At 37.0% G+C, this 12,500-nt stretch overlaps 2 long non-coding RNA genes across 2 annotated transcripts in view; one reads left to right on the top strand and one right to left on the bottom strand.

Annotated features, from left to right (window-relative positions):
• Positions 1-469: 469 nt before the first annotated feature.
• The window catches only part of LOC128248518 (uncharacterized), an 18,609-nt gene continuing 6,578 nt past the window's right edge, over positions 470-12,500 (top strand). The window contains exon 1 of the long non-coding RNA XR_008264686.2: positions 470-1,344. This is a non-coding gene — a long non-coding RNA (uncharacterized LOC128248518). The remainder of the gene's footprint in view (positions 1,345-12,500) is intronic.
• LOC106880630 (uncharacterized) lies at positions 1,341-7,030 on the bottom strand. The gene is made up of 3 exons (XR_001410764.3): positions 6,643-7,030; positions 5,782-5,937; positions 1,341-1,575 (listed from the first exon to the last, which is right to left on the bottom strand). It is a non-coding gene; the product is annotated as an uncharacterized LOC106880630 (long non-coding RNA).

Below are 12,500 nucleotides of genomic sequence, written 5' to 3'. Positions count from 1 at the left end.
AGATGTGAGTATATGCATATATATATATACATATATATGCATATACTCACATATTATTTGTATTATATATATGTGTGTATGTGTGTATGTGTGTGTGTGTGCGTGTGTGTGTGTATATACGTTTGTGTGTTTGCTTGCTATTGTGTGCGTGTTTGCATGTATGTGTGTATGTGCATGCGAGTGTGTGTATGTGTGTTTGTGTGCGCACACACAAACCTGTGCAGTTTATGTTGTTTGTGCTTTTCTTTCACCGATTGACCGCCGACCTTAGTTTGTCTTACAGGTTAGAGGAAAAATAAAAAAGAAAATGAAACTTAATACTTAAATGAATATACCCGGAAGAAGTCGGACATTAGTGAACACATAAAATAAATGACGTCATTTTATATGAATAATACAATACGTCATGTCATATGAGTACCATATATATATATATATATATATATAAATTTTGATCCTTTCATTTTTTTTACTTGTTTCAGTCATTAGACTGCGGCGATGCTGGAGCACCACCTTGAAGAGATTTTAGTCGAATAAATCGACCCCAGAGAATGGTAGATAACGATATTTCGCCATTATTGTGACTCCTCAATACCATGAATTCGGATCACCTCGAATCGAAGTAATTTGCTGGTCGGGGACGTATATGAAAATAGAGTAAAGTCTATTTGATAATGTGCTGGGGTGTAGCATATGTGACAGAAAATTAAATTTTCCAAAGCTACTTTCTTTCGCCCCACAAATCCTCGATAACCCACTTCTGTTACATCACAACGTCTCTGCCAGTGGCGATTTCTGCAATACTCTGCCTGCTCTTGATATTTGGTAAGCTTCCTTCCACGAGTTTCCTGCATGTGTTCCTCCCAGGGTGCAGTCAGTTTCCATATTATCACCTGTTTGTTGAAATTAGAGAAGTTCAATTTGTCTTGGAGGATTGCTTTTCGGCACGATGTGATCTGGAAACTTTAATCTTTCCACAAGATCAACTCTCAGTGGTGGAAAGTATGCCGGACAGTTGTTGAAGTTTCAGTCAAACTGAGAAAAGTGATGACCTCATTCCTAGAGTAGTATTTACTGGATTGAGGGGCTGTCATTATCGTCTTCGCAACCGGTCTGAGTACCCGGTCATACCAGATGCTCAAGACCCTGAGAAGGTGAATGCAAGCTGTACGTGACATAGCTAACACGGAGTATTGCTGAAGTGGATAGGAACTTAAACTCCAACTTCTTACACAAGCATTCGCCATCTTTCTCTTGAGGAAAGTCACTTAATTTGCCTTAATAAGTTCACTGGAACGACAAACACCTATGAAATCAAGCGTGCGAATGTCGTTATTACGTAAGGTATGGGTGTTTCGAAACAATTTTTGCAATAAGATTTTACACAATTACTTTGTCCTTTCTTTTTCTTTATTCTATCATTTGTAGTTAGTACTTCATGTAAATATACATTTCAAGAATGCTGTAGTTTATCTGTCTTTCTACAGTTCTTTTTTTCATTCTTTCTTTCGTTCTGTCTTTCTTACTTTCTCTCTTTCTTTCTTTCATTCGTTATTTGTTTCTTTCTCTCTTTCTCTGTATATATTTAAAAGAATAAAAGAATATATACATACATACATAAATACATACATATATACATATATAGGGAGAGAAGCACAGGGAAAGAAACAGATCGATTGCTCGATCGATCGATCGATCGATAGATAGATAGATAGATAGATAGATAGATAGATAGATAGATAGATAGATAGATAGATAGATAGATAGATAGATAGATAGATTGATTGATTGATTGATTTATAAAAATTGGCCGGCTGGTAAAGAAAAGAACTACTACAGTCTAAATCGAGAACTCAAAGCAATGGATGTTTATTTGGTAAGACACAGATTTCGCAAATATGTTTCTTTCTACAAAGTCAACGTTGCATAAAAATTCTGCTTTTAATATACAACCAATAAAACAATATGACATTATGTAACGCAATATATATTATATATTACGTACTTTGGGAAAACATTTTCAATTCTCTCATGACTTCTTGTAAGAAATTGTATTTGCAAATATGTACAATGTTTTGTTTATCTTCGATGGCAAATAGTTTAATGATATAGTGTGTTTGAACTGCGAATACACTATTTTAAGGCCATTAGCACCGTTTGAAGAACACACACCATTCTAGTCACACTTATTTTAGTATTGGTTCTAAAAATTTTTATGCAGTTGTTTTGACCTAATAGATCTTTGATGAAATACTTTCGAATCATGATAATCACCTCTTTCACTTAAATAGTTTATATGGGACTATATTATTCAATCTCTCTTTCTTGTTTAAGATGTATGATCTGATGACTTGGTTGCTATTTCTAGCTTTCAAATGATTGTCTCTATTGCATTATTCTGCAGTATAAAATATGAAGAATTTATGTAATGTCTTAGCTCAACAGCTGTTTCAGGAAACCAGGTGTTATGTGATATTCATAATTTGCTTGTTAAATATGTAAAAAGTCATGAGTATGCAACCGGTAGCCATTCACATTAAGATACTAGAATAAATTCGGTTCCCTTTGACAAAGGATTGAGAAATGCGGTTCGTTTAGTTATGCTAGCAAATATATTTGTTATTTTGCTTATATTTGCTAGCACTACTAAACGAGGTTAATTTGAAAATTGTCTCTTGTTGAGGGGAACTGGACTTAAGGGATACTATAGTATATTTATGTAATTGGTCAGCGGTCGCATATTCATGACGTATTGCGTATATGACCAGCGAATTATGATTATTACGTAACTCCTGGCTTCATGAAACAGCTCTCCAGTTAAGACTTTTCATAATTTCTTTATTTTTTATTCATTGTGCACCATGGATACACACACACACACACACACGCACACATACACACACACATATATATATATACATATACATGTACATATACATATATATATATATATATATATATATATATATATATATATATATATATATATATATATATATATATATATATATATATATATATATATATATATATTATGTATGTATGTATGTATGTATGTATGTATGTATTTATGTGTTTATCTACATTACAACTTCATTCTTTCTCCCTTTCTCCCTTTCTCTCTCACGATATATATAAATAACACTATAGTATTAAAATGGATCTTTACATAAACTCCAACCTTTTCATCCAGGACCGGCGCCTCTGCATCGAAAGTTAGCTAGCTATGAGAACAATCTTTATCGAGCTTTTACAGAGATAGAAAGGCCCGAGTCTTTAATAGAAGACACTCGCCCATGCGCAGTGTGACTCAGCCCGATACCATATAAGAACGCATCCGTGTCTGCGCGCACACACACATACATAACCACACACACACATAACAACACACACACATAACCACACACATACACACAAATACATACATATGCACACATACTAACATATATACACATTAATACATACATCCATGCATGTCTGCATGTATATATGGTTACAGCGAATTCTATCACTTACTTTGCCTTTCATAAGCTCCCTACTTCAGGATTTCATTTGTTTCTATACTTTTTAGCCTTTTATTTCGGTGTCTAATTCCCCTTCCCTTACCTTTCTTTGTGTTTATTACTGACACCAGACATTAAGCCCTTGCTTGGCAGTTGTTAACGATGGTGCCAAAGATGGTACCTTTCATTGCCAGTAAGTGTGTGTTTGTAGACTTGAATATCCGTTTATTCGCGCGCGCGTTCATGTGTGTGTGCGTGCGTGTGCGAGTGTATGCGCGTGGGTGTGTGTGTATACATATATATATGTATATGGGTAATTACATACATACATATATATACATGTATATATATATATATATATATATATATATATATATATATATATATAAAATAGAAATAATACATTTCTAAATCTCTCAGAGAGATTTATGCAGTAGTGATGCGATAAAGTAGTTGCATGCTGTCAACTTAATGTGACAGTCCCATGAAAGGAATAATACTACTGCAATTTAGCCCAAGGAAGCAGCACCGCTTCCTGTCGGCCTTGACGCATTTCCTGTGTCCTTATATTTAAAAGGGGGAGACAAGCACCTCCACTTAGTCAAGCTCGCATTCAGAAAAATGTTTCTGAGCCTTTGCTTGTCATCAGTCTGGAATAACAATAAATCTCTCAGAGAAATTTAGAAATGTATAATTTCTATTTTTGAAATCAGTGAATGTGTTTCACTAGAATTATATGTTTACGAGAACTTGCCAAGCATCTCCAACTAGCAGGCCATTGCTACTCCAGACTGATGACGAGCAAAGACTCAGAAACATGTCTCTGGATACAGGCTTAGCTAAGTGGAGGTGCTTGTCTCTCCCTTGTAAACATAAGGATACAGGAAATGTGTCAAGGCCGACAGGAAGCGGAGCTGCTTACTAGGGCTAAATAGCAGTAGTATTATTCTCTTCATGGGACTGTCACATTAAGTTGACAACATACAACTACTTTATATATATATATAGGAATGTGTTTATATATATATATATATATATATATATATATATATATATATATATATATATATATATATATATATATATATATATATATATATATATGTATATACAATATGTAATATATATATATATACATATACATTTATATATATGCATATATATATAGAAGAATGTTCTCTATGTGGCTTGTGTGTTTTCTCGTCTACGTTTTGTTTGCAATGTCCTGTACCCAGATATGCACATATACATACAGGTGGATGTCGGTATGCACATACCTGTACGTATATATGCATATACTCATTTACTATTTGTTTATATATATATATATATATATATATATATATATATATATATATATATATATATATACATACATTTATACACACACACACACACACACACACACACACACACATATATATATATATATATATATATATATGTGTGTGTGTGTGTGTGTGTGTGTGTGTATGTATTCTTTTACTTGTTTCAGTCATTTGACTGCGGCTACGCTGGAGCACCGCCTTTAGTCAAACAAATCGACCCCAGGGCTTATTCTTTGTAACCCTAGTACTTATTCTATCTGTTACTTGGGCCGAACCGCTAGGTTACGGGGACCTAAACACGCCAACATCAGCTGTCAAGCAATGGTGCAGGGGACAAACAGACACACACAAATACACACACACACATACACACACACGCATATATGAAGGGCCGACCTTAGGAGGTGTGGGGCCCAATAGGGAACAATTTCGGTCGGCTCCGAGTTCCCAGTGAAGTTGCACCAAGGTCTTTAGAATCATAAGAACACAAAAATATACTCCTTTGCCGTATTTTAGGAACCGAGATTAGTTGATAGCACACGAAAAAATACAAAAAAAAAAACGAGGAAAAAATAACTCCAAGGTGAGGGGAGGAAATTTCTGATGGTCCACTCTACCCCATCCCCTTCCGATTTGCGTGGAAAAATTCATTTGCAGCATATTACATAAGATTAGTTGATAGCACAAGAAAAAAATAAACAAGGAAAAAACATTATCTCCCGCCGAAACCGAGCTGTATGTTAAACTATAAATTTACCAAACATTTTCACCATCAACTAGCGAAACTACATCTAAACTACGCTTTTTAGAAATATTCTGGCAAAAATTGGGAAGAAATTTATCAAGATCCCAAAGAAACTTTTGTCTGTTTCATGATGCTGCGCTAAAAGAGATATACATAAAATGCAAATTAATAATTGGAATTTTTCGGAAACTGGTTATATACTTACCTTTTATTTTTTCCTATAACCTCTGTTGTAGAAAACACAGTCTTGTCTCTGTGGCAAGAAAATTTATAAATTTCAGGGTCAGTACTCTGGTTCTGTATTTGGGTCCGTCTCCAGACTTTGATACTTAGGGTGGCTTCAAAACAATGTGCGTGGGCACTGAAATTCGCGCAAAAATTCTAAGACAGAGTATTGCGGTAAGCGTAACAATTTCTGGATCTAGTTTTTTCCATTTGCAAAATATGCATTTTTTAAACGGAAGTAAAAAATCTGAAAATCGGCTATGATAATGTAACCTCATTGCTTTGAAGGTATGATGTTGCAGAGAAAAAAAATTTGAAGGAAAAAGGTACAGAGGTTTAAAAATCGATAAAACTGTATTTTTTTCTTTTTTTTTTTTTTTAGCCAATAGCGAGACAGAAATTTTCTGCGTTTAGCGGAGTGGTGTCAACTTTAAGGTTGTACCCTGTGAAATTTATAGTTTAGCGTCTGACCTGTTTATTGTAGGTTTCTAAATAAACATGCATCATCTTACTGTTTCATTTGTCTCTTCATTGATTGTATGCGTTTACTTTATGCGTATTTCAGTATTATGTATACCTGTCATGTATTTGTGTACATCATTAATATATAAGTGCATGTATGTGTGTATGTGTGTGTGTGTGTGTGCGTGTGTGTGTGTGCGTGTGTGTGTGCGTGTGTGTGTGTATCCGTGTATGTGTGTGTGTGTGTGTGTGTGTGTGTGTGAAAAGGGGGCCTCTGTCTCCAAAACTCTAAAGTTGAGTAACGTTTTCATTCTTGGATTTGTAAACTACGATAAGAATAACACTGGTCAACAAAGAATTTGTTCTAAGGAAAAAATACCTGTATTTCATATGCTTTTGCATGCAGAATTCAAAAATAATGTCATGATCTGTATCACCCATAGTTTCTCTATTCTACGATATCCCACTCAGTTCCTCTTGCGTGGGCTAAATTTCAGTTAAACTGTTGAAATGTGAAGCTAACGGTTTAAGAAATACTCCTTGTTTAAAGTTTTATGAATAGAATTTATCTAGCGAAATCATAAATCCAGTTATCTGAGACAATGGATCCAAAAATTATATGAAATGAAAAATATGTAAAAATACTAACACACAGAAAAAAACTAACACACAGAAGCACAGAAAAATATGTAATATACAAACACAGAAAAATTAAAACAAAACACGCGGGTGAAAAGAATCTCGTGGTGTGAAGAATCAAGTCAGAAAAATCAACACAGACAGCGGCGGTTGCCATGGTGACATGCTGCTAATGCCACGCTGTCTGTTGATTGGCTAAAATCACCCAAATTTCTCAACTTTAATTCCAAATAATAGATTCTTTAATTTACGAGATAGAGTGATTGGTTGATCGTAATCAAAATTCAGAGTTGCATTCATACACCAAAATTGAAAGTAATCTGAGCAAAATTAAGTGGGGCGCATTTTGCAAATGGGAAAAGGCTAGATCCCAATTTCTTAAAATTTATGTATATTTGAATTAAACTCGAAGTGATTTCAGCTCAAGTAAATTTTTTTCAACAATTTCTTCAAATTTATGCCTTTTTAATTAAACATAAAATGATTTCGGTATAAACTTTCGGAAAATATGCTCAAAGAAAAACAAAAGTTATTCTGTGAATCTTCTCAGCTGTTAAAAACCTTTCTGAATGTGTATATTTCGGAAAAACTCAAATTGTAAGCTCAAAATACTAATGACGAAATTTGTTTTTTGTTTTTTTTCTAAACTTTTTCCTGAATTCACAAACTCTTCCTGACTTGTGGGAATAAAATAAATGACTTCTTAATTTTCATCTGTGTTCATATATTTATATATATATATATATATATATATATATATACGTATGTGTGTGTATGTATGTGTATGTGTGCGTTACCAGTACCATAAATCTCTCTCTCTCTCTCTCTCTCTCTCTCTCTCTCTCTCTCTATATATATATATATATATATATATATATATATATATATATATATATATATATATGTGTATGTGTATATAAATACTACGCACACGCACAAGCGTATGTGTACCTAGAAGATTGTTGTCGCCAGAGATAAAGGAATCCATGCTTTTAGACACACCCGCTCACATAAATCTGTCTCCAGTTTTTTCTCCTTGGGGAATTAAGATGGCATTGCTTTCAGTATTGACCAGTTCTATAGTACTCGCGCACATGCAGGTACACGCACGCACACACACACACACACACACACACACACACACACACACACACACACACACATTCACACACACGCACAGACATATGCACGCACACACTCATACACACATACACGTTTGTAATTACCCAGATCTTATGAACACAACCTGTTGTCCCTAAAGTGTCTAACATTGATCACAAAAGGGATATGAAGTTTTTTTTTTTTTTTTTTTTGTTAAAAGTAGTTTTCACCTGTGAGGTACTGCATTCTTCCAAGAGTGAATAACGCAAATTCACAAACGGGAGAGGCTGAAATTCTAACAGGGGAGGAGGGGGCTAAGCACAACATAGCTCCACCATGTCTACGTGTCGCTAAGGACAAGAAATATGCAGAAGGTAGAGCCAGACGTGCGGTGACCACACCTGCTCTCCATCCAAGTAAAGCCAAAGGTGTCTCAACCTTAACGCGAATTTTCGCATCCTCAGCTAAGGCATCCCTAATCCACCCTTTAGTGGTTTCTGGCAGCAAACAGAGCGCTTCACGAGTGACTTTCCTCCCTTCCACAAAAAGCGGAAAAGGATTCTTTCCAACTTGTTCAGCCACAAATCGGGGCAAGGCACTACGGTCAGACGGTAGGTGATAACCGATGCTATAAACATCTGCATCACCTCCGCCTTTCCTAGCAAGGATAACGCCCGCCCAGACCAGGTCTGGGTTAGAGCAGTCACCCTGCTGGTCACCTCGCTCCAATTTTTCTCTGTCTGGAGGCCTGGCCCCAACCAGACTCCAAGCAGCTTAACAGGACCTTCCGTCCAACGCCCAACGACGTTATTGGACGGCATCGGCTTGCCCCTCCAGGTGCCGAGTTGCAAACCGATCGACTTGTCCTTGTTAATCTTTACTCCTACCACCGCCTCGTAAATTTTGATAGCCTCTTCCACCATTGGAAACTGGCCCTCATCCGTCACGCTGATGGTGATGTCATCCGCATACGCCGTAGCTCCTCTTCCACACCATAGATCATGCAGTGCGCCCTCTATCGCCTCCAACTTCCACAGCAATGGCTCGAAGCTACGTACCACACGGCCGAGCCTGTTTGTAGGTAGGTGTGTAAAATCTGTGTAGGTATGGTTATAGTTGTAATTGCAGGGGTGTCTGCAAATCTATTCATTATTATGTGCGCGTGTGTAAATATATCTATGAATATGTGCAAGTATAAAGGCGCATGTGTGAGTGCGTCTGTGTGAGTATGTGTGTGTGTGTCTTGGTGTGTGTATGTGTGTGTGTGTGTGTGAGAGAGAGTATGTGTGTGTGTGAGAGAGAGTATGTGTGTGTGTGTGTCTTGGTGTGTGTGTGTGTGTGTGTGTGTGTGTGTGTGTGTGTGTGTGTGTGTAAGTGCAAGTGTATTTGTGAGCATTCATGTCTTACTGCTCTGTCGCCATTGTTTTGTTCTTTCGGAGACACCGATATCAATGTAACCAACATAAAAGTGACAACTACAACAAATGAAAATACAAATACAACTACTACAATAACTATAAGAACATTGAGTTCTGAACATGGGTCCGAAGCCAGAGATCTCGACTCCATTAAATACCGAATGGGTGTCACCATACAGGCGTTCTTGTGCGACTCCTGTGAGAAATTTTCGGTGAATTGTGTTAACTCTATTCTCTATGTTTCAAGTTTTTTCTCTATTCTGACAAACAACAATCCTAGATTCCCAAACTCTTTGTTGTTTTATGAAATATAACAGAAAGGTTTAATATGCTTTCAAATTTTTGCACAAGGCCAGCAATTTCAGAGGAGAGATAAGTCGATTATATCGACCCCTGTACTCAACAGGTATTTGTTTTATCAATGCCGAAACGACGAAAGGCAAAGTTGATGTCGGCAGAATTTGAGAACGTAAAGACGGTAGAAATATCGCCAAGTGCTTTGTCCGACTTGCCAGATTGCCGCTTTAGAAATAGTGCTTAACATTTTGCTCGGCGTGCTAAAAAGATTCTGCCCACTCACCACCAAAATGAAAAAAGGACAAATTTAATACGAACGCGAAACCGCTCGTGAAACTGGTCGGTAGCGTGGTCAGCAGAAGCGTACAGATCGAAGGATCGTTATCCTGCCGGCCGGACAAAATGCTTAGCAGTATGTCTTCCGGCTTTGTTTACGTATGTAAGAGGTACTTATATATATTTATATCTATATCCTGCCCCTCCACACGAAAAATCAAAGACGAAGTTGACTTCACTGGGTTTTGAAATCTTACATAATTCTTTCTCTATACTATTAGTACAAGGCCAGGAAATTTGAGGGGAGGGGGGGGGGTCTAGTCGATTACATCGGCATCAGTACTCAACCGGTATTTATTTTTATCAACACCGAAAGGATGAAAGACAAAGTTGACGTCGGCAAAATTTGAGAACGTTAAGACGGATGAAATGTTGCTAAGTGCTTTGCCAGCCTCGCCAGCTTGTCGCCTTAGAAATACCGCTAAGCATTTTGCTTCACCTGCTAACGTTTCTGCCCATTCACCACCTAAATGAAAAAAAAAGGTAAAGGTTAATATGAACGCGAAACAATAACAGAAATCTGTTACCTTAGTCCACTGGTAATGTTTGACTGGTACTTTATTTTATTCAACCTGAAAGGATGAAGGGCTAAGTCTGCTTCAATGGAATTTGAATTCAGAACGTAAACAAAACCGGAAGACATGCTGCTAAGCATTTGGTCCGGCCGGCAGGATAACGATCCTCCGATCTGTGCGCTCCTGCTGACTATACTACTGGCCAGTTTCACGAGCGATTTCAGCGTAATCATTAACTCTATGTTCAAATGAGACGTGAACAAATGAAACATTAGTGATGTCCCACTTGTTCGTGGATTTCTCAAACAGCAACTTTCAGTAGACTGAGAACGATCCTCGGCCAAAATAGCTTGGCCTGCTTCTATTCTGTTGTCAATTACGACAGACGTCTGCTACGAGACGAGCAAAGAAGCTCACGAGACAAATCATCTAATTAGAACGGCTTACTCCTCGCATGAATACTCTCCACTAATAATAGAATAACTACTGTTGTCGGATTTAATGTTTGTTTCTGTGTGTAACGAGAGCGTTCCATATCAGAGAGAAGAAGAAACTAAAGAAAAGAGTGGTAAGTATTGAAAGAGAGTCTCTGAAAAAAGGAGATTGAAAAAAGTTGGATTGGTTTAGCTGCGGAGGGGGAAAGCTCAGGAGATATATATAACTTCAAGCTTCTGAAAGTTTGTTTAATATATTTCAGAAAATTTATGGTTTGTTCTTCATGGCTGTGTGTGGTTATTAAGCTCACCTTGCAATCACGTGGTTCTGGATTCAGTATCACTCCTGCGGTACCTTGGTCAAACGTCTTTTATTATAGTTCCGAGCTAACCAGTGCTTTGGGGTTAATTTAGTTGAGGGAAAACGAGTGGAAGCTTATCATATGTATGTATGTGTGTGTGTGTCTGTTTGTTTGTGTAACTCCCTCACACACACACATACACCACTTGACAACTGGTGTTCGTGTTTTACTTAACTGTAATCAAGCGGTCTAGCAAAAGAAAAAAAATGGTAGCTTGCTTACCAACCACATGGTTCTGGGTTCAGTCCCACTGCGTGGCACCTTGGGCAAGTGTCTTCTACTATAGCCTCGGGCTGACCAAAGCCTTGTGAGTGGATTTGGTAGACGGAAACTGAAAGAAGCCCGTCGTATATATGTATACATATATGTATGTGTGTTTGTGTGTCTGTGTTTATCCCCCCACCATCGCTTGACAACCGATGCTGGTGCGTTTACGTCCCTGTAACTTAGTGGTTCGGCAAAAAGAGAACGATAGAATAAGTACTAAGCTTACAAAGAATAAGTCTTTGGGTCGATTAGCTTGACTAAAGGCGGTGCTCCAGCATGGCCGCAGTCAAATGACTGAAACAAGTAAAAGAGTAAAAGAATAAGTACCAGATTTAAGTAATGGGGTAGATTCGTTCCGTTAAAACCTTTCAAGGCGGTGCCCCATCATGGCTGCTGTTCAATGAGAGAAGCAAATAAAGGATAAAAGAAATAAAGAATGAAATAGCTAAAATTAAACAAAACTAAAATTAAACAAATGAATAATATATAAAATATTAATTAAACAAATAAAAAGAAAAAAAATGAACAAAAGAAGTTTGCCAACTGTAACCAAGAATACGAACTTCGTTTATTAAACAACGCTTACACATTAGTTGTTTCGTCAGCAAATCTGACACCAAAGATAACTCTCTCCTTCCGACTTTCTCTCTTCTTCTCTATCTCCACTCTCTCTCTCTCTCTCTCTCTCTCTCTCTCTCTCTTTCTCTTTTTCTTATTTTCTTTCTCTTTCGTTTATTTTTGAAAATGCTTTCTGTTAAAGACATTTCAATTACCACGGCCACGTCGAATTCATTGTTTTACGTCACAACGGTGCGCATGCGTATACCGCTTGAAGAATCACGCCATTATTTCAAGGAGATAACCCCAA

Source organism: Octopus bimaculoides, chromosome 8 (assembly GCF_046866305.1).
Source record: "Octopus bimaculoides isolate indiv1 chromosome 8, ASM4686630v1, whole genome shotgun sequence".
NCBI lineage: Eukaryota > Metazoa > Mollusca > Cephalopoda > Octopoda > Octopodidae > Octopus > Octopus bimaculoides.
Note: the sequence above shows the minus strand (reverse complement) of the source record. Positions and strands in the feature narration are given on the sequence as shown.